This window comes from Miniopterus natalensis, chromosome 16 (assembly GCF_054644295.1).
Source record: "Miniopterus natalensis isolate mMinNat1 chromosome 16, mMinNat1.hap1, whole genome shotgun sequence".
In the NCBI taxonomy this organism is placed as follows: Eukaryota; Metazoa; Chordata; class Mammalia; order Chiroptera; family Miniopteridae; genus Miniopterus; species Miniopterus natalensis.
In genome coordinates this window covers 16,783,441-16,805,808 of record NC_142096.1, presented here as the reverse complement: position 1 = coordinate 16,805,808, position 22,368 = coordinate 16,783,441, and the positions used below count along the sequence as shown (strand labels likewise).

General features: G+C 37.1%; 1 non-coding gene across 1 annotated transcript; it reads left to right on the top strand.

Moving 5' to 3' along the window:
- Positions 1–21,433: 21,433 nt before the first annotated feature.
- Positions 21,434–21,537, top strand: LOC148091341 (U6 spliceosomal RNA). Its single transcript, XR_015715813.1, has one exon. It is a non-coding gene; the product is annotated as a U6 spliceosomal RNA (small nuclear RNA).
- The last annotated feature ends 831 nt before the right edge of the window (positions 21,538–22,368 follow it).

Genomic DNA, 22,368 nt, shown 5'->3' with positions numbered 1-22,368 from the left:
TCATCTGGTCTGAGCCTCTTCACCCACCAATGTATGAACTTTAATTCTCTCTAACTACACTCATTTTAAATCATTTTTAATTTGACTGAGAAATATGTGTCCCTCTCCCCTTCTAAAATGTATTCCTCAGTTTGAATCTGAATTCACTTCCTTCCCACCCTTTTTGAGACTGCCTCATCAATGATCTCATCTTTTGTTTGCATGCTCAGTCATCTCCATCCCTACTCTAAAGGTCTGTCTAACCTTTCTCTTAAAATCAAAAACAAAAGCAAAACCAAAGTTTTCATGACCCTGCCACACCCACCATCTACTGTTGAATATTTCTATTTTCAGTTACAAACAAAGAGTCTCTTCTATAATTAGTGCTTCTAATTCCTACATTTTCCTCAATGATATTTCCCAACTAATAAACTGGCACATTTATCAATCTTCTTTCAACTATTCAATTCAGTGAAATTTCTCAGCTTTAATTTTTCTTGAAACTTTTGTCCCTATAACATTTATGTTACCACAGTATCATAATTTCATTCCTGCTCTCCAGTAACTCCTACAATTTCTCTTCTGGTTTCCCTTTATCTTACTCCTGGATTCTTCCACAGGATAATCGGGTTATTACATTTTCCTTGCACAATGTCCTCAGCAAATTTACTTATAACTTTTTTATTTTTCCTCATAGAAGCCAACCATTCTCTGAAAGGAAGGATTTTAAAATGTTAGCACAACCTATGACCTTATTCAACCATTCAATCATAACACATTTATATTCATTGAATACCTTTCATGGCCCAGGCATCAGAGTAAGTATATTATGTTTTATCTAATAAGTAATAGGTTGAAATATAAATTCAGTTTTCTTAATTCCAGAGTCTCTATGCTCTTAACAACTACATTTTATAGAAACTTCAATTAATATAACTTTCACTAAACATAGTATGGCAAACCAAAAAATTTTAAGTCCCTGACCAAGGAAACAATAGTCTAATTCTGTGGGAATTCCAATCCTTTTTTTCTCTCTTCCCTTGATGTGCATATAGCCTCAACACTGCAAACTCAACACACATAAATTTATCTCCCTAGAAACATACACTCTTAAAAATTCTAATGGTCCTACGTGAATAACCCAACATATAACATATAGAGAAAATATCAGAATATCCCTATCTTCTATGTTTCAAAGTCCAGCCCAAACCCCCTACCTACCAACTCCCAGAAATAAAAATGGAAAGCACAATATATCAACCTAGATCTCATCACAAAATGATGCTTTTAGTTGATCTTGTTTTTCCTTTCTATGAGTAAAGGGGGAAAATATGATTATTCAAGCCTGATCTTATGTACTATCATATTTCATTTTCTATCACATTTCCTACAATTACAGATTGCATTATATTCTAAAGGGAGAGCATTGTGACTTCAATACAGAAAGACATGAATGAACATTATGTTGTGAGTCCCAACTACACTCATTGTACTTTAGCTTTCCTATTTGTATTAATTTTCCAAGAATCTCTAGTCCAAAATCTTGCATCAAACTTTGGCTCTCCTTACTCTCTAGAGAAATATATCAATTCTTCCTTCTCATTATATTATGTTAACCTGTTCCACAGATGTACTGTTTTGGCCACTTTAGTTTAGGCTTTCATTACATGAACAGAGATAACTGAGCGCAGAATCTACACTTAAGAATACACAATTTACTGGAAGAGACAGTATATTACAAAGCAAAATATAAATTATACCAAATAAAATTATAACTAACTCTGGGAATGTTTGTGGTTGGCTTGGCACATTTTAGCCATGCATAAGTTGCTGTTTAATTTTATTTTATTTTGCTTAACAGCTTCTAGTTCAGCTACTACAAAGGCCTCAGAACTAGTCTATTCTCTGAATGAGTTATAAAGAGAGAATAAGATGTGTGTTCATGCCCTGCTTTTACCAGCTAGTTGCAATAATAAGTCAGACCATAAGGGATTTTGCTAAGTAATAAATTGAAGGGTCTCAGCCTGGCAGAATTCAGGAATTTTCACTAGCTTCCCACTAAAATTTAGCACTTCCATTGATTATAAATGTAGGAAAACACACCACGTAGACACACACACACACACACACACACACACACACCCCAAGAGTTGTCTTAACACCTTTTTGTATTGTTACTGGATTTCTAGTGTGTCATAATCACTACAGTGTGGTAAATATTTCAAAATATTATTTGTCACCACTACTTTGAAATTATACTAATAGATGGCTACTAGGTCTTATTTTTTTATTTCTTTTATTTTTTTTAATCCTTACCTGAGGGCAAGCTTTTACTGATTTTAGAGAGAGAGGGGAAGGGAGAGGGAGAGAGAGATACATCGATGTGAGAATGAAACATTGATTGGTTACCTCCCACACATGACTCGACCTGGGATTGAACCCACAACCTGGGCATGTGCCCTGACCAGAAACTGAACCTGTAACCTTTCTGTGTACTGGATGCTCAAACCAACTGAACCACACTGGCCAGGGCTAGGTCTTATTTTGAATGCATTAATAATCATGTATCACAAATTTGTTTAATATTTGGATAGCTGTATTTTCATATAATTTCTATTGCATGGTTTTTATTGTGATCCTCTGTATGCTATTTTATGAATTTAAAAAACATTTTATATTCTTTCTAGGAGGGGCCCATAGTTTATAACAGAATGTGAAGTGTCCAAAAGCAAAAAGTCAAATCTTCTATGTGAAATCTTGTGCTTTGAAAATTCAGAGGTGTCAAAGACTGACAAAACTAGTGGAAGTAGCTTTATAGAAGAAGGAAGGCCTCAGTAACATATGAGCTTTTGCATAGACACGGAATATGCACTAGTGTTAGGAAGGGTAATCTACGTGGGCAGAGCAAAGTGCCATAAATAAAGACACATAGTCATGAATAAGAATGACTCTTTCAGCTGAAAGAGTAGGTGACATAGTCAGGGAACAGGCCATATCTGATGCATAAAGGAATTGACAGCACATTTTATAGCACACAAAATGTTTTCCCCAGAAAGCCACATCCACACTGACAGAATCTGAGTCAATGAAGTTTAGTGTTGAATCCTTATCTTAGGCCTTTTTTTTTTGACTAGTCATGTACAACTTAAAAAAAAAAAAAAAGAATTTTACATCATCCCCACTTGGATCCTATTTGCTCTTAATTATATAGCACAAAATGTGAGCAGAGATAGTTTAAAACCACAAAAGAGCAGAATAATGCGTGGAGGGAATGGGACCTGAAGGTAGATAACCCACAGGAAGAGGTTCACAAAATCATGCAAAGTGGCAAGGCCCACAGGCCATTTTAAAAATTCCCTGCTCATTGACACTTGTGTTCTGATCCCTATTGATTTCTAACCACCAAGGTCAACCTCTAACTTGTCTTCATAAACGGATGCCCCAATGTACTCTTTAGTTTCTTTTAAGTGGCATAAGGTCACTGACAGAGCTGAGTATATAGTAGACAAGGGAAGAATTTGGCTCTGGGCTAAATTGAAATTCAGTTGAAAGCCCACCAGACTAGTGTTTTTTCCTAACCTAATCCCCTTCATCATGAATGTACTTAAGAGAGAATCTCTGTAGTTCTTTCTTCTGCAACTCTGGTTTTTGTTTGATTCTTGACATATGTTCATTTGTTATTTTTGAGCAGGTTGTATATACTTTTTCTTTTTTTTTTTTAAAGCCACATTAAACTTGATTAACCACATGTCAACCTTGTTACAGAGCAGAACCCAAGTTTTTATTTTGTGTGTTTGTTACTTCATATGGAATAATCAATGAGTAGGGGTAGCAAGGAGACTCCCTTCTGTCTTGGCCTTGAATCTAGATTACAAACAGCAGATTGAGAAGTGATGGAAGCTTTTGGAGAAACATTTCCACCATGGATTCGTTTGCTTTACAATTTCGTAAATTTTCATTGTTTGTTCAACTTTGGATCCAGTTATTTTTGCCCCACTCACTTCTATAGCTTATTCCAGCCAAAACTCCCCCAAAAGGGGAAAGGCTTGTAAAATAAATGCTAATTGCTACCAAAGGGAATTGACAGGCGAGCTGGATGCTGTGGTGTTGCAGTTACGAAATTCAGACCTTTACCCCTGGAGCCGAGAGAGTCGACACTTGGGGCGAGACAGCTAAATAACTTCTGGAGACCGATTCTGGAGATGTGTGTACCTTGCTCACTGCGGCTTCCTTCTTTGCTGTATCCTCTCGAGCCTGTCTATTCTCCAGGTTAGAATGAATACTGGGAAAAACACAGCCTCTCTAGAAATCACTGATTTTCTCTTCACTCCTGTGGAAATTTATGTGTCACACTATTTTAGGTGGCATTTAATCACACCGAATGACGTCCATCACTTGTGTGTGTTTCCCCCGATTCTGGCAACCCACTGTGCCTACTGCACTCTGGGGATCCATTGTCTCTTAAGTCTGTACTGAGTGTCGGATACGGATTTAGCACCAGGCCCAGTGCTCTAGAGTAGAAGCCAAAAGAGTATATTTCCAGAGAGATGAGCCTATAGAACAAAGCTGCTAGTAGAACATATATAAGCAATATATAAAAGTGTTTAATTAAGTACTGTATAGTTCAGAAGGTTTACGATAATGTGATGTATACGGGCTAAGTATTGAAGTATTGAGAGAAATCTTCTTAGTAGTAGATTTCGAAAGACAGGTATAGAGATATCCTGACCCCTATTGTCAGGGGAAGGACAAGAGTGACAGCAGAGAGAGAGGAATGATAACGGTACATTTCTGAAATAGATTGGTTTGGCTGTGGATGCACTGGGATAGTAGTGCAGTGGGAAAAATCGGATTGAATCTTCAGGTGTTGAAAGAATTCAAATTCTAGTGCTACTACTTGCTAAACAGGGTGACTAAGCTGGTCATGTTTCCTCAAAACTCTGTGCCTCAGTTTCCTCATCTATAAAAGGAGAATAATATTACCCCACTCACAAGACTGCTATGAATAGTATATGAGATAATTAAGGTAAATTTCTTAGAACTCTTATGCCTGGTCAAAATGAGTTAGAAACCTAGGTTCTCTATTTAATGCCACTTCTTCCTAGCACTGAATGCACTCAAGGAACTCAGAATGTTTGCAGTGCTAATTTAACCAAGATATAATCTTGAACAGAAGACTGCTGCCACAACTTAAATATTTAATTCACCCTGTTACACACAGATGCACACACCCTGGATTATAAAATTTGACAAAATGAATTGTTGAATTTGTTAAGGATTGCCCCTATTGAATGGGAATTCTTCTAAACCACTATGAGATATGAGGCAAACACCTCTTAGAGTTCCTCATCTGTTATATCCACTCCTTTTCCCATTCATGGGCTCCTTCATGGTCCATTTCTAAGATGTACCCTACCATCCCCGCTGATCTCAAAGATTGAACCGGAAATTGATATTTGGCCACTGCTGGGGCAGTGATCTCTGCTCTTATACTCACAGCCTCATGTAGTCTCTTTTCAGTCATTGAATAGAGAGGTCAAGGTGACCTGAAAGTAAAGGCTTCCAAAAGAGTAAGTGGACAAATAGAGCTGGGGAGCTTGTTTTCTGGAGAGACAATCATAACAACTATCATTTGAGTTCCTGGTTCTAAGCCCTCATGTGGTACAATTGAAATACCAGCTGATAGTTCCAAGAAATATACTGTTATATTTCAGTTAAGACCCCTTGTTTCTTAAATTAGCTTGAATAGGTTCTCATTATCTTGACTACAAATATATGACTCAATCACTACTTTAATGTGACAGTCATGTTTCTTTCTCAGTCAAAATACCTTATACCCCAAATGTACTAAATTTCTTTAAGGCAAAACCAAATTCCCCCCTTTTTTTCTGATTTTTTTGTCACTCCATAGGCATTAAACTTCCAAATTGTGTTACTTATTTTTATTCATTAATTCATTCCTTAATTCAACAGAAATTGCCTAGTATCTGCCATACAGCAGGCAGCATGCCAGAGACATAAAGGTAAACAAGGCTCCATCCTTGTCTCCAAAATTCTCACAGCCTTTTGCAAGAGAGCTACAAAAACAAAATGATATAATGTAATATGACACAATCAAAGTAGAAGTTTGCATGGAGCACCATGGAAGTGAAGAAACAGAGAATTCTGATTTGCAGGGGGAGAAATGGTCTTCTTTTTTATAATATAGTTAATTGCTTGTTATTCTGGCTCCTTCACTACATTGTAAGTAGCAGAGGCCCACTAAGTGTCCATCTCTATAACCAAAACCAACCATCACCATCCAGTAGAAAGAAGAGTATTTTTCTTGGATCAAGTTCTTTAAGAATCAACTCTGAGATGGGATTTATATGCAGGAATTATTTGGAAGTATTCTTGTCAACAAGACCTCTAAAGGTACGGTAGGAGAGCAGGATTGGACAAAGGGAAAACTAAGCTTTGATACAATTGTAATGGCGACCTCACTCATCTCACAGGGAGCTCCAGAGTTGAGTTGGCTCTTCAGAGATGTCTCACTTTGAAGCAAAGAGAACAGGTCATTGTACTGTTGCATGGACCATTTATTGGATAAGGCTGGCCTATTTGGAAGGGCTATAGACTTGGGCCTACAAACTCCTTCAACTGAGGCAATTTCAAGAGTAGTTAACTATGAATTATCAGCAACCTCTACTCACAGTAGGTTGGCAATGGGTGCCACATGCTAAAGGAGGAATCTGGGTGGAGCTACTACAGCACCCTGCAAATGATAGCTACTCAGTAACTATTGGTAGAAGTTCCATTTTAGCATTCACTATTCTAAAATTTTAGTTTTTCAATACCAGTGTGCATAGTCTCATCTGAGCACTGGATTGTTTATTTTCTTAACTTAAGCTCTGAGCTCATTTGACATTTATAGTTGTCTTGTGGGGAACTAAGAGGAAAAGATTCACATTACGCATCTTGCTAGTCAATGGACAAGGCCTCCCTGCCTGTATCACTCAGCAACCGGAATTTTAATTAAGTCATGATCCCAAAGAAATCAATCATGATCAAGACATTTGCAGTTGGCTGACAACAAAGGTAACAGTTAAAGGAAAGTGGCGTTAAATGCTAATGAGTTGGGAGTTCCTTGGATTAAGCCCAAGTTAGAGGGAATGGTAACTCTTCCCAAAAATCTAAATCAAAGAGAGTTTTCTCTGGTAAAAACATTTTAATCAAAACAAAACAAAACAAGAAAAGCAGCCAATGAATTTGTTAAGAAAAAAATAAATAACCTATGCCAAACTAGCCATCTTAACTCACTTTATTGGAAAAGTCTAGACCCTCTTCTGTTGGAAGAGGGTCCAAAAACTCTAAGTAAATGTCTGCCTTAATCAGTACATAAGCAGGTATCTGTTCCACATTTTGGCAAAGGAGTAGCAAAGTGTGCACTGATTCCCAATTGTCCAAATGGTTGGCTTACTGAATATAACCTCATCTCTATTTGAGAAAGTTTGCTGACAGTTGATGTGGCTTCTAAACTCTGAAACTCCCAGAGAACACTACCAAGAGAACACTCTTTCACATGAGGATGGGTCAATCTGACCCTGGGGGTTTAGAAGGCTGTGTGCTGGTGTTCGCTGTGTTACATGTGGCAATAAGGAGAGGGGATTTGTGGAAAAGCTATTCATGATCCATTTGAAAGGATCATGGTCATTTCCATCCTTGCCTCAACTTCTATGAATTGGGGGTATATCCCCTGCTACCTCCCTTCAAGTGAAGATGACCCCATAAAACAGGTTTGGCTAATCTATAAGAGGTTAGGCTATTTTCTCCAAATTCCTAGAAATATTTAAACATCAGGTCCTGAAACTCTCAACTTTCTCTCACTCTTTCTTTCTCTATTTTTGTCTTTCTTCTTCTCTCCCTTCCCCCTCACTCTCTCTCACACCTCTCTTTTATGTTTCTAAAAATATCTAGATTTTTAAACTAATTAGATCACATATTTGGAAAACACTTACTTGTCTCGTTCCATCTGGAGGCAGCCATGTAATCCATTTTTTATTGAACACCTACAATGAGTCAGGCATTATGCTAGAAAGAGAACAGACTGGAGAACTCCAGTCTTTGAAAACATCTTTTATTAAAAAAAAAAAAAAAAAAGTAGAACTTTTCCCTCTGTAGCTTTCAGGCCCTGACCCTCGTTATACTCTTTATGATCACACAACACAAGCTTTAGCAGTAGGCATATGGTATAGGAGCTATCCCTATAGCATCAGACAATCGAATGTTCCAATTGCAACCTTGCTTTTTGCTATGCAATGGCAATGGACAACATATTCAAATACTCAAAGCTTCTGTTTTGTTCCTCTTGAAAATAAGGGCTATAATAGTATGTACAAGTTTGAGGTGAGAATTTCATGAGGGTTCATGTAAAGTTCTCAACATATCCACAGGCACAGTGTAATTACTCAATATATAATAGCTATTATCACTAGGAAATGAGGGATCTTTCTTACAAGAAGACAGTTGAGGCAAACAGCACAGAAGTAGAAAAAAAACAGCCACTGGCAATTTCTTTCTGCCTTTCTCATGCTGCTGAGGCTGGTTAACACTTATACAAAGTGTACGTTATATAGAAACACTTCAAAGACAAGTATAGGTAAGGGGCAATCAGTTGTAAAGTGGACACCATAGATCCACGATAGCATCCATCTTCTATGAGATACCAATTAATGGGCCATAACAGTCACCTCCATGATTGTGCCTCTTATTTAGAGTTTTGTGCCAATGAATTAGTCAGAAATTTAATCCCCGTGGAGAAACTTGGTTTTATCTTATTTGATCATTTCATTTCATTTCTGAAAAATTCAGATCACTTCAATAATTGCACCGCTTTCTGGAACAAAATTCAAAAATTTACATGGAATTTGTATGAAATATTGTATGTAAAGTTCTAAAATACTGAAGACTTAAAAGTTTTCCCCAAATGACATCTCCCCCCCCCCTTCTTTCTTACATTACTTGATATTTGGCAAAGAGTAGAATACTGATTTTATTTTTCCCTGTTGCTAAGTTATCACCTCCCAAACTGTGGGTAGATATAATTTTTCTCCCCAGCACAGGAGTATTTATAGGTAATGGCTGTTGACACAGTCAACTGGATAGATAATGCATTGTGTAAGTTCACGAGAGTAAAGTTGCTGATTTAGCTGTGGGATGAAGCATGCCTACTATTCAGACAAGGGAAAGACTAAAAGATTCCAACTTACTCCTGCTCAGAATTTTCTAGAAAACCATAAAATGTCAACTTCTCTTAGGAAAGAAGCATAATAAGTCTTGGTTTGCTTCTGAAGCAACTCCTTAGAGAATCAGATCAATCAAAGGATGCCTCTGGGCCATGCTTTCTGGGGAAAAAAATCTTTGAAGGTATTGTTTTAGAGGCTGTAAATCTATGCCCATGTTTGCTGGCTGTCCAGGCCAGCTTTAATCACTTACCAAACAGAATCATTTGTAAGACCAAGGAAAAGATAGGCATTTTCAAAAGGACTCTTTTCCTCCTTAAATCTTACATTCATCAGTTACTGATCTCATCAGAATAAGAGAAGAGACTTAGTTTCTTAGTAAATGAAATATCTCTCATGGGATTCTGAGACCAGAGAACTAAGAGTCAATATGATACTAAAATATGAAATCTTCTGGGTGAATCAAAACTATCTATGAGCCAGATTCAGCAGTAAGAGAAGCAAATGACACTGCTTAGGGCCCAGGATGGCGTGCTTTACATTAACGAGGGAGAAGGGATTCCAAATCCTGCCTTCAGACTGGAAGTCATGAGGTTCTCATTAGCACGATGGGGTTGGGTCTGTGAGGAAAGGCAGACAGATGGGCTTTGAGAGGCAAATTTAAACACACAAAGTGGTAACCTAGTACAAAAGAAGCTTCCACAATGAGATGTAAAGGGTATTTCTTTTTTAAAAAAATATGTTTTTATTGATTTTTAGAGAGAGAGGGAGAGAGAGAAACATTGATGAGAGGGAAACATTTATGAGAAACATTGATTGGCTGACTCTTGCACAACCCCTACTGGGGCTTGAGTCCACAACCCAGGCATGTGTCCTGACCTGGAATTGAACTGGTGACCTCTTGGTTCACAGGAGGACTCTCAACCAACTGAGCCACACTGCCTGGCAAAAGGTACTTATTTCAATTTGAAAATGACTTAGACTTAGAAGCTACTAGCTAGTTGATACCTTTCCTCTGACTGATACAAGCCTTGAAAATCTTCATCCTCTTGCAGACAAGAGAATATGAGCTATTCTGGATCTTATTTCATAAAATCAAGTACATTGTCCCTCAGTATCTAAGGAGGATTGGTTCCAGGGCCCTCCTCCCCCTGTGGATATCAAAATCTGAGGATACTCAAGCCCCTTACATAAAATGGCATAGTAGTATTTGCATATAACTTACACGCATACTCTTGTATACTTTAAATCATCTCTAAATTACTCAGTACCTTCTGCAATGTAAATGCTATGTAAGTCGTTGTTATATGGTATTGTTTATGGAACAATGACAAGAAATAAAAGTCTACACAGGTTCGTTCAGTACAGATGCACCCATCCTAGACCTATCTACATAGTACATGTCAGCAACAATGTAATTTTTTTTTGGAATGTTTTCCATCTGTGGTTGGTTGACTTCACAGATGCAGAGCCCACAAACTTGGAGGCCTGACTGTAAAATTAGGAGTTTAGAGGAGAAAAATCACATCACAAAAGACAAGTAACATGAGCAGTCAGTTTTGATTGCTAACTTTGTAAAGAAAGTGAAAGTGATCACAGGAGCGAGTCATTTTACAATGCTTAAGTGTCAGGTTGTTAACTGGCAAAAATTAGCTTGCAGAAAACTGATTATTGCAAGAATATACAAGGAGGAGAAAAACAATAGGAAACCCTTTTAAAAGTCAAAAGAGCTAGCTAGGCCTAAGGACAAGTGTAACTTTATTGGGACTCAGTTACATCTTTAAGAGGCGACTGGTTTGGACTCAGTTTCCCCATTCTCCCTCTTTCACAGCCTTCTTCTTAGCCAGAGTGGGTCTCTAAGTGTAGGAGACACTTAAGTGAACAAAGTTTGCTTTTTAATTCGGTTAAAATGGAAGTTGAAGTGTCCATACTGACTTTTCCTGGGAATATAGATAAAGACAGGCAGACTTGATCTCCAAATACTAAGCATTTCAGGGTAAAGTCTAAGCTCCTTGGGTAAAGGGTTAGGTCTTCTTCAAAGTTCTAATCAGAATTCTTTGCATATTTTGGATTCTATAAATATTTGTTTAGTTAAATTGACATTTTCCACTCTTGTATTAAATGCATGAAAATGTCCATTTCCTTCTATAGTGAACTGTTGAGATAAGCTTGACAGTTCACTGCATGGTGTAGAGAATCACTAAAAAATTCCCTTTGATCAAAGTCAACTCTTCAGTTTTCCTCATGGCCTTACATTGTAGCATCGACTTGTACTCTTTAGGCTTCAGACATTTCCTCTTCTGATGACCTTGATTGTCACAATGAGCAGAATAGGCTAAAGTTGAGGTGAGATTGTGAAATGAAATATTGCAATGAAAATAGGGATTTTCTCTATATAAAAAATACTCTTGTGCTGATTCTATCCATTCTCCCTCCCCCAGAGTTCATCTGGAGATTGTGACATCACTTCAATGAACAATATTCTGTGATCCTGACATATTTGGTTTGCTTTAAATGATTCCAGAATATCAGATTGTCATGTCTCTGACGTAGAGTGTCCTAGGATGTAGTGCTGACAACTCGGAGTAGAGTGTGCATTGAACTAAACTGGGTTGATGGTATTGGGGAGACACATGCCTCTTCTTTGAGATCTGTCCTGACCTCTAGGCAGAATGACCACCTCCTGCCCTTATGCTTTTACAGCAAGTTCTTTTTCTCCTATTTTTCATCTTCTCTGTTGAGACGTTTCTACACTCCTTTGCTTCCATGCCAGTGTGTTCCACCAGATTTTAGGCTGCAAGAAAACAGAGATCATTTTTTTACTTATTTTTTTAATCCTCTCAACTTTTTTCCCTTCATATCAGTTCTAAGGGAAAAAACCCCAAAACAGTTTAATAAGAAGTAATTCAAAACATTAATGTTAATGTTAGAGTCATAATATAAAGAAAGGTCATTATACCAATGTTTTCATGATCTTTGCAATGCAATGGCCTCCAAGGTGGGGTACATGCATCACAGGACATAACTGAAAATCTGAAAATCATTAAGCTGAAGGAAGAAAATATTGCAAAATCTACTTATAGTTATTTTTAACTCATTCTTTATACTTTTCACCAGAAGTTCTTCAGTTCTTCAAATGTGAATTCACTTAGCATAATTTAAGAAACTTAACCTCCAATAACTGGAAAGGGAAACATACATTTATAGAAAAGCAGGCTTCCTAGAAGTTACATATGTACATAATGTCCCACACACTATACATCCTTCCCTTAACATTATTATTTTCCTAATGGTGGATAAACCATCACATATAAATATGTCTATATGTCTATATTCACATTTATCAAATTTCATTCACTCTAAGATGTCTCTAAATGCTAAAATGCACCAGCAATTTAGTAATATTTCTAAGGGAAAATAAAGAAAATAGTTCTATATTAAATGCAAATCATAAATTTCACTTACCGATCTTAGAAATGTTAAAATGGGCTATGCATATATGCATATAAATTCATTGGTGAATCTCCTCCCTTCCCCGCCCCCCCCCCCCCCCCCCCGGCTTCCCTCTGAGGTTCCTCAGTCTGTTCCATGCTTCAATGACTCTGGATTTTTTTTGTTCATCACTTTATTTTGTTCATTAGATTTCACATATCAGTGACATTGTGTGATAGTTGTCTTTCTCTGACTGGTAAAGCTCAGTTTTTTTTTATTTCATTGTTATTTATTTGGAAAGGGGATAAAACACATTGTTTTATGAGGAATGACAGAGAAAATTCATGTAAAGTATTTAACATAGTGATCTGGTACATAGTAAGTATTCAACGAAACTCAGAATATAGATATATGTGCTCTTTTAGAATTTGCACATGGCAATGGATTTCTTGTAAGCTTAAATTATTTAGAAATGTTTCAAGAACCAAAATTTTTTGAAAATCAAGAAACATACAGAATTCAAAAATCTTAGTCTTTGACAGACACAAAAGAGTGCGCTTGCAATTAGGAAATGGAAGCATGATTACCTTTTTATCTTAGGTTAAAAATGATGAAACACTACTTGTTTCAGCCTAGGGAAATAGAATTTCCCCATACTTATTTAATTTTAATATCTATACATAGTTAACTTTTTAAGTAGCCCCCTTTAAAATATGTGCTTTGGAGGTTCTTGTTCCTTTTGCTTCTGATGTCACACTAACACCAGAGCAATGCTGACGTGGAAGACAGAGCCATTGTCCAGAGTGTGGTGAAAACCCCCAGTGGAGTCTCCGCATGGAACTGTGCAAGGATTGAATGAATGTACTGCAGCCACTCATCTGCTCCCTGGAGGGAGGACTAGATGACCCAATACAGCTTGCTCACTTGCAGTTTCTATGATTCCTAAACAAAAACAAAACATTGTCTCAATTGAAAAGGGAGAAACGTGGTTTTCTGAGAAATGTTTTCATGTGTTCCTGCCCTACGTGGCCACTCTTTGGTGACCCTGCCCAAAACTTCAGCAGCACAGATGGAAGGTTTCCCTTACTTTTTGGCAAAATATTTGGAGACATCCTTAAGGCAGAAGGTGGTAGAGAAAAAGAAGTTTTTCAGGGTTTTTCTGTTCAAATGGGTGACATCTGGAGTGATGGACTCTTTCTTGCAAGGGTGTCAGGAAGTCTAATACCATATCTCCACTTTCTTCTAAACCAGTTCTGATTATGTCTATTTGGGAGAAAGAGCAAAGCATAATATGTTAAAGACTGAGATCGAGAAGTACCAGTGAGTAGGAGGACGTCAGCTTATGAGCACCTTTGAACTCCATAAAATTATAAAATATCATGACTAGAAAGAATCTCAGAGATCTTGTAGCCCTATGTTTTACAACTTAAGAAACTAAAATTCCAAAGAGACTTCTTGACCCCTGAGCTCATTCTTGAGGACCCAGCCCAAGCATCTCCTCCTTTTGGAAGCCGCCCTGGCCTCTTGTTAGCAGAGCTCACCACTTTTTCTGCAGGCCGCCACTGAGACTAGTACATACCTTTAATATTACCAATTTGCATATGAATTTGAATGCCAAATATACCCACAAAAGAATTTGAATGCCAAATATACCCAAAATTTTATTTCTTAAGGGAATAATTTTTATTCATCCAGATCACAGTAGACACAGACAAGTGTTCTTGTAATCTGCTAGGTTTATTTTTCTACTATATATTACTGAGACCATAGCTCTTTGAAGACATTTCCACATTTCCTGTTCCCTGGTCCATGTTGAAACATAGGCCTCTGAGTAAATCAACTGTAAACTTATCAAGGTAACCACAGCCTCAGATCATATCCCCAGCTTTCTATCTTTAAGTAACATCTTTATTTCTGATTTCTAGCATTTTTTTCTTCTAAGCATAGCTATGCATCTTTTGTTTTGTTGTTTTTCACCACAGTGTTTCTGGCTATTTTCAGTAAGAGAGACTCTTAGTACCTTATTCTGTCTTGTCTGAATCACGTTTTTGACCCTTGATTCTTAGAGAAAAAAATATGATGAATGCAGACATTCAGCTCCAGGCATATTTTTACTTTAGAAGGGTCAATTAACATGTCAGGGACTCAAATGTTTACATATGAAAATGGGGGAAATAATTCCTGTACTATTTACTTACAGAGTTTCTGTGAGTAGCAAATGATAAAATATATGTAAAAGTACTTTGGACAGTACAAGTTGTGACACAAATATAAAGAACTGCTATAACTCCATCATTGATTATTTGGCATTACAAACATAGAAATCTTTATTTCTTCCAATACAAGTGTAGTGGTTAAGAATGTAAACTCTGGATCTGGGGTCATATTGTCCCCAACATTTCTAAGATACGTGACCTTGAACAAGTCACATAAAGCCTTGTGCCTCATTTTTTTGTTTGTTTATAAAATTGAGAAAAATAAAAGAACTTACCTGATTAGGTAACTGAGGATTAAACACGTGAATAGGATGCTCTATTTAGAGCAGCTCTACCCAAGCACAGTTCACAGGTAGTGCTGATCCATGAACTGCTACTGTTCCATGGTAAGTACAGAAATTTAAAAGAATTTTTAAATGAGTTTCACAGTAATTCTATGTCTGTTAAATCTAATAATTAAAAATGCACATGCACTTTATGTCTTTTTATTTTTACTTTATTTTGTAAAAAAATCCTTTATCACAGCTAGCTTAGGAAGCACCGATTTAGAGGCTGCTACATAGACTTTATGCAACTGTTATCCCCCCTTACAATAAATACTACAATCATAAGTGAGTATTCAAATAGCCATAGAACAATCTCTTTAATAAATGAGACATTATCACCATTCCCTCTGTGGAGGCCAGTAAATAAATCAATTTGAAAAGGGTACATTCTATATGATTCCAACTATTTGACATTCTGGAGAAGACAAAAGAGAACTTTGGAGATTAGTGGTTGTCAAGGGTTCGAGAGGAGGGAAGGATGAATGGAGCACAGAGGATTTTGGGGGAAGCAGTGCAACAATGTTTCATTGCACGATACTACAATGGTTAGATACATGCCATAATGTATTTGTCATAATTCATAGAATGTACAATCACTAGCATGAACCCTAATGTAATCTTATGTATTTTCTGTGATAGTGATATGTCAATGTAGGTTCATGGACTGTAATAAACGGACTGCTCTGGCATCTGATATTGATAGTGGGGAGGTTGTGCATATGGGGGGCAGGAGGTATATGGGAACTCTCTGTACTTTATGTTCAATTCTGTTGTTAACTTAAAACTACTCTAAACATAAAGTTTATTCATTAAAAAAATGAAAAGAACATAATATTGCAAATATCACAGATTGAAAAAATCAAAAGATATTGGGAAAACTTCATAGTAAAGAATGGATAATTTAGATGAAAACTCAACTTACTGAAACTAAGCTAACACAAGAAGAAATAAAAAATATGAACAAAATTGTGAATTCTTAATTGAAAACATTTCCACAAATAAAACTTAAGATTCAAATATCTTCATTGGTGAATTCTCCTAAACATTTAAGAAAAAGAAAATACCAATCTTAAACAAACTCTTCCAGAGAACAGAATAATAAGAAACATTTGCAAACTTATTTGATGGGCCCAACATAACCTTCACACAAAACTTGACACAAAGCATGCAACAAAGAAAAAGAAATTATAGGCCAACATCTCTCATGAACACGCACGCAAAAAAATCTAAACAACATATTAGAAAATTAAATCCAGAAATATAGAAAAATAATACTATATTATAATGATGTTGAGTTTATTTCAGGAATGAAATGTTGGTTTAATATTTGAAAATAAATCATAAATTAATAGAATGAAAGATAAAAACCATATGAAGATCTCAACAGATAGACGGAAAGACTAAAAAAATTCATCACCAATGAAAAACCCCTGCTAAAAAATAAACAAAAAGAAATTACCTTAATCATCTGATCAGATATAGCTACAAAAAAGCAACATCTAGATCTTATATAACTATTAAATATTAAAGTTCCCCTCTGAAGTGTGGTAAGAGATATGGATGTTTAATATTTTTATCATTACAAATACAATAAAACAAAAGAATAAATGAAATGTGAATTGAAAAGAAATATAACTGTCATTATTCATGTACAACTTAATTATGTATATTACACATGCAAAAGAATTCTATAGATAAAAAGTCAAATGTAGTAACTGAATATAGCTTGTTGGCTAAATTTAACTATTCTTTCTATTTATTAGTACAAACAAGTAGAAATTGAAATTTAGAAATAATTTCATTTATGGTACCACCAAAAATACCAAATGCCTCAGACTAAGCTTAACAAAGTCATTCCATACTTTTACACTTAAAACTATAAAATGTTACTACAGAGAAAAAGTTTTAAAAGATCTAAATGGATGGAAGTATATACCAAGTTCATATATTTGAAGATTTAATATTTTAAAGATGTCAGTTCCCCCTCACCTGCCTTATAGAATCAATAAAACTCTAATTATAAATAGCATATGACTACTTTTGTGGAAATTGGCAAACTGAATCCTAAAATATATATAGGAATCTCAAGGACTAAAAGTATCAAAGAAAATCTAAAAGATGTACAATGTTGGAAGACATTCACTAACAGATCTAAAAATAAAGCAACAACAATAAAACAGTAATTATAAACTATGGTTTTAGCACAAAGATAGACATGGAGACAAATGGAACATAAAGGAATACCCCAAAATAGACCCAAGTATAAGCTGCCATTGTTTTAAAGTACTGTGGCAATACAGTGGGAAAAGACTGATCTTGTAGATAAATGCCTCAAGATTAATTTTATAGCCTATGAAACAATTAATTTGACATTTTCTCATACCATACACCAAAATGTATTCCAGATGCAGCTTAGTCCTAAAATTGAAAGCTACTTGCAAAGCATCTAAAAGAAAATATAGAGGAAAGTCTTCATGATCCTGAATTCTGCAAAGATTTCTTAAACAAGAACACACAAACACATGCACACATACATAATCGCTAACCATCAAGTGAAAGATTAATGCATTAGATTTAATTAAAATTGATAATTTTATTCATTAAAAAAACACCATTAAAAGAGCTATCATGCAAGCCATAAAGATATTTGTATAGATCTGACAAGGAAATTGTATCCAGAATATATAAATAAATGTTACAAATTAATAAACAAATACAACAATACAATTTAAACACCTCAAAGGATGTAAAGAAACATTTCACCAATAAAGTTACCCAAGTGGCCAAAAAGTCTAAGAAAACATATTTTCTTTATCATTATTTATCATCAGGGAAATGCAGATTAAAACCATAGGAGCTACCCCTACACACTTATCCGAATATCAAGTGTTGGTGATAAAAAAAAAAAAGCAACAGGATCTGTGACACAATGTTGATGGCAGTTCAAACTGGTAAAACCACTTTAGAAAACTATGGTAATATCAACTAAAGCTGAATGTGTGTATACACAATGGCATGGCAATTTCAGCTCTTGCTAAATATGTAACAGAATGTATACGTATTGCACCAAAAGTCACATACCCTGGTGTTCATAGCAGCTTTACTCATAATTGTACCAAACTGGAAATAGGCCTAATATTCACCAACATTAATAAATCGTTGCATATTCACACACTAGCAATAGAACTAGGCTACAAGGTATAAATCTATAATCGTAATAGTGAGCAAAAATTCAAAAGAAAAAATAGACACATAGGAGTTCATACCATATCATTCTATTCATATAAACGGGTTAAAAAATTAAGGTGATAGAAATCAAAATAGTGATTACTTTTGGGAGTTGACTGTGAGTTAGAGGGAAGTAGTTGTTATTTCTGGAATATAAATCATGTTCTATATATTTATCTTGGAGATGGTTACATCCTTTAATCACTTTTTATAGATTTTCAACTTATATACAGTACTTAATGGTTGAACATTTTACATGCGGTAAACTTCAATAAAAAGGTAACAAAAATATTTTGAAGGATACCTCCAGTTTGTTTTGTCCTAGACCTCAGTGACTATTAGAAGATATGCCTAATGCTTTTTTAGTTCTTCATTGAAGATTTACTTTCTCCAGCCAGATGTTGTTGGAACAGAAGAAAAGTTGACATCTGGCTTCTGCCCTCGGTCCAGCTTACTATGTAATAGAGACAGGATGAGGTATGAGCACAAATAATAATACAAGGCAGAAAGTGATGTGAGCCACATATGGATTACAAAGGGGGCCACCAGAAGTCCTGAAGGAAGAGAGAACATCTTGAGTTGGACTATGAAAGATTTCAACTAGTAGGATTTCAATTAATGTAGATTTTTAAAAAATGATTTCTCTTCAGGGAAAAAACAGAACACCAAACAACTACAGAAATTGATGGGATTAAGAGGTGCTAATTGGTAGTTACAAAATAGGCCTGGGATGTAAGATAAAGCACAGGAACTATAGTCAGTAATAGTGTAGTAATTATCAATAGTGACAGGTGGGCACTTGAAGCATCATAGGGAACATTTTGCAATCTATATGAACGTCTGTCCAATGTGTTGTATACCTGAAACTAGTACAAAAAAAGTGTTCATTGCAAACTGTAATAAAAATAATATGAAAAAAAACTGTGTAACTGGGAAAATGTGAAGGGTGTGTGTGTGTGTGTCTATGTGAAAACAAAGTATGAATATGGTCTATGTGACTTGTGAGAAGCATTTCCAGTCCAGGATGTGAATTAATTGACATGGAAATGTATCAATAAATAGAGAAGAGTTAGAAATCTGTTGAATAGAGACTTGGGTTTCTGTAATTGCTCTTCCACGGTTTGGGGGACCAGGAAGTATATGTCAGCAGCAGAGTGTTTTGAGGGGACCTGAATTGGCAATCTTGGGAAATGCTTCTAATGTAAGAACCAAGAGGACGATTTTGCTGGGGTACATGACTGTGCAAAGAGAACTTAAAATGCAGCTTGAAATAAGTCTGCGGAAGCTCAGGAGGTCTAGGCTAAGGATTTGGTATTATACTTATGATAAAGAGTGTTTGATGGCTTTTGGTCAGATGTATGACACAGAAAAAGCCACATTTAAGGACCATTGACCTGCCATTAAACAGAAGAATGGAACTGCTCTAACAACTCAGTCAATAAGGCCAGGGCACTGGTGCTTATATGTGATTTCTATGTGCATGTTTCTGTCCAAATATCAATAAACCCAGAGAAAAGGAGGTAACTAGCCAAGGTGATAATGCTCAGAACTGGATTTTGCAGGAAATAGAAACAGACCTGCTCTCTGTCCCAATCTTCTAGGATCCTCAGGCATGGCAGTGAGCTAGAAACCCTGTTAAGTAACAGGCCACATCTGTTCAACACAAACAGATATTCATGCACATGGCTGGGGTCAGGCAGCAGGGTGCCTGCCAGAGTTTTCCTAGAAATAGGCTCCATCACAGGTGACTTTCTCTACTAACACCATGATTTGGGGTGGGGAAGGGTAAAGTGTAGTTATGGGGGTGCGTGTGGCAGGCGACAGAGATGGGAGAGGGAAGGAGCCCTCGTTGTCTTAAAAAAAGGTTTCTTTATGACTTCACCTGCTTTTATGACTGTGGCAAGTCTCCTGAAAATGACTTCAGGAATGGTACTTCAGGCCATCTCCCTCAGTGTTTTTTTAAAGATTCTTGGAGGATGGTTTCTGCTCTCTTCACAGTATGAGCCCTGGGCAATGGGCCAAAGTTGTTTTAAATCTCAGTTGTAAGTTCTGGCTCTTTTTGTGCAAATATGGGCCAAAAGGAAGTCTAATAACTTATCAAGTTGAGGCACCTCAGGGAGGTCCAGAAGCAGGAATTTTTTAGAGCAACTTAGAGAGCAAGGTTATTAACCCTTGACCTGACTGGAGCCCTTTTTGAGCTACTATTTGTATTTGGTTAATTGAGTAATTAAAAAAAAAGAGAGAGAGAGAGAGAGAGAGACAATTGGCTTGAGAATCCTGAGATCTAGGTATGTTTGTTTTTTGAAACTTTTAAATTAATTGTGCCATTGACCAACTCCAGTGATCACTCCCTGCCTCACTTCTCTTCTCTGTAAAATAGATTGTATGTGTCCAGTGTACCTCATTAATGTCTTTAAGGTGGAATTCTGTGAAAGAGCACAAAATAAATTCTTCTCAGCAAATTATTTACCCAGCATCTCTTCTGAACTGTACTCTCAGTGGCAAGGCGTTCAAGAACTATTTAGGACACAGTTTCTAGTTCCCAGGAGGTAAAGACATACCCTACAAAGCAGAGGATGCCAATTCCTTAGACGCTGGTGCAGTGGAGACTCTGGTGTGTAATTCACGTTCCTACCCTGCCCTGGACGCTTTTCAGGGAGAAGTACTCATTCCCCTGGGAGTGTTGACTGCTCATAGCTCAGAGCTAAATCTTCTTTATCTGCCACTGTCCTTGGTTCTTGCCCTAGATCCTCATGGCCAATGACTGGGGGGAGAGAGAGAGAGAGAGAGAGAGAGAGAGAGAGAGAGAGAGAGAGAGAGAGAGAGAGAGAGAGAGAGGGAGAGATGGAAAGGCCCTGGCCCCTTGGAATAATTCAGAACGATTCTGAAGGGCCGCCAAAGCTCCAGAGCTCCCCAGGCGGTTGGCGATGGCCCTGGTAGAGACAGCATGGCACCCCTCTTTTTCTTTGTACAATCCCACTCCCTTCGCTTCCCCCAGGTCTGTTGATCCCTAGACAACTCCCCAATAAAACTCCTTCTCGCAGCACATGTACTAAAACTGGAACGATACAAGGGAGATGAGCATGGCCCCGGCACGAGGCTGACCTGCAAATTCGTGAAGCATTCCATATTTTCCAACCAATGAACTCTAAGTTATGAAAAAAAATATCCTTTATGCTAATCTCCAGAGTCTGTGTCTTGGGGAACCTGAGTTGTAGTAATTAATCAGCGGCTGGGGGGCAGTGCTATGGGGGTTCACGGAGGTAGGAAAGCAAATCCCATCCTGGGAACCTGAGACGGGAAACGCTGTCTGTGGAAGATGGTATATGAGACGAGGTTTGCTAGGTGCATGGGGTTTTCACTGGAAGAGGCGGTGGAAGGGGAAGGAGGGAAAGAGCTAGACGTTACTGTATTGACAGGGAAGAGGGTAGGCAAAGACTCAGGGATCAGGTCAGAAGGTGAGACGTGTGAGTCCGCAAAGTGACGTCCAGGGAGGCTGGCTATGTTCTCCCACCCCCAGGGCCCTACAAGATCAGGGCGAGGAGGGGAACGCGAGGAGGGCCCTAAGCCAGGCTTAGGGAGAGGCACAAGATCAGAGCGGGGGCACAGCCCGGGAGGATTATTTAGGGGAGCAGCCATACAGCATAGACTGTGCTTTCAGAGACTGACCCAGGAGCTAAAATACGTAAGTGCTCTAACATGGAAGATACTGTCATCTTAGATCCCATAAAAATTTGGAGGCTTTCAAGGAAATGAAGCTAGGAAAAATATCGAAGCAGGCTGAAAAAATTAATTTCAATACCTGGAATATGCCTTTTTTGTTTTTTAACTTAATGATTATTAAGGCCAGGTAGTCTGGAAAAGGAGAGAGGGGGAGGGGGCAGAGGTGAGGGGAGAGGGGAGATAGGGGGAAAGAGAGATTTTGTCTGTTTCTCTCTTTTAATTATTACTTTGACTTCATGGCCA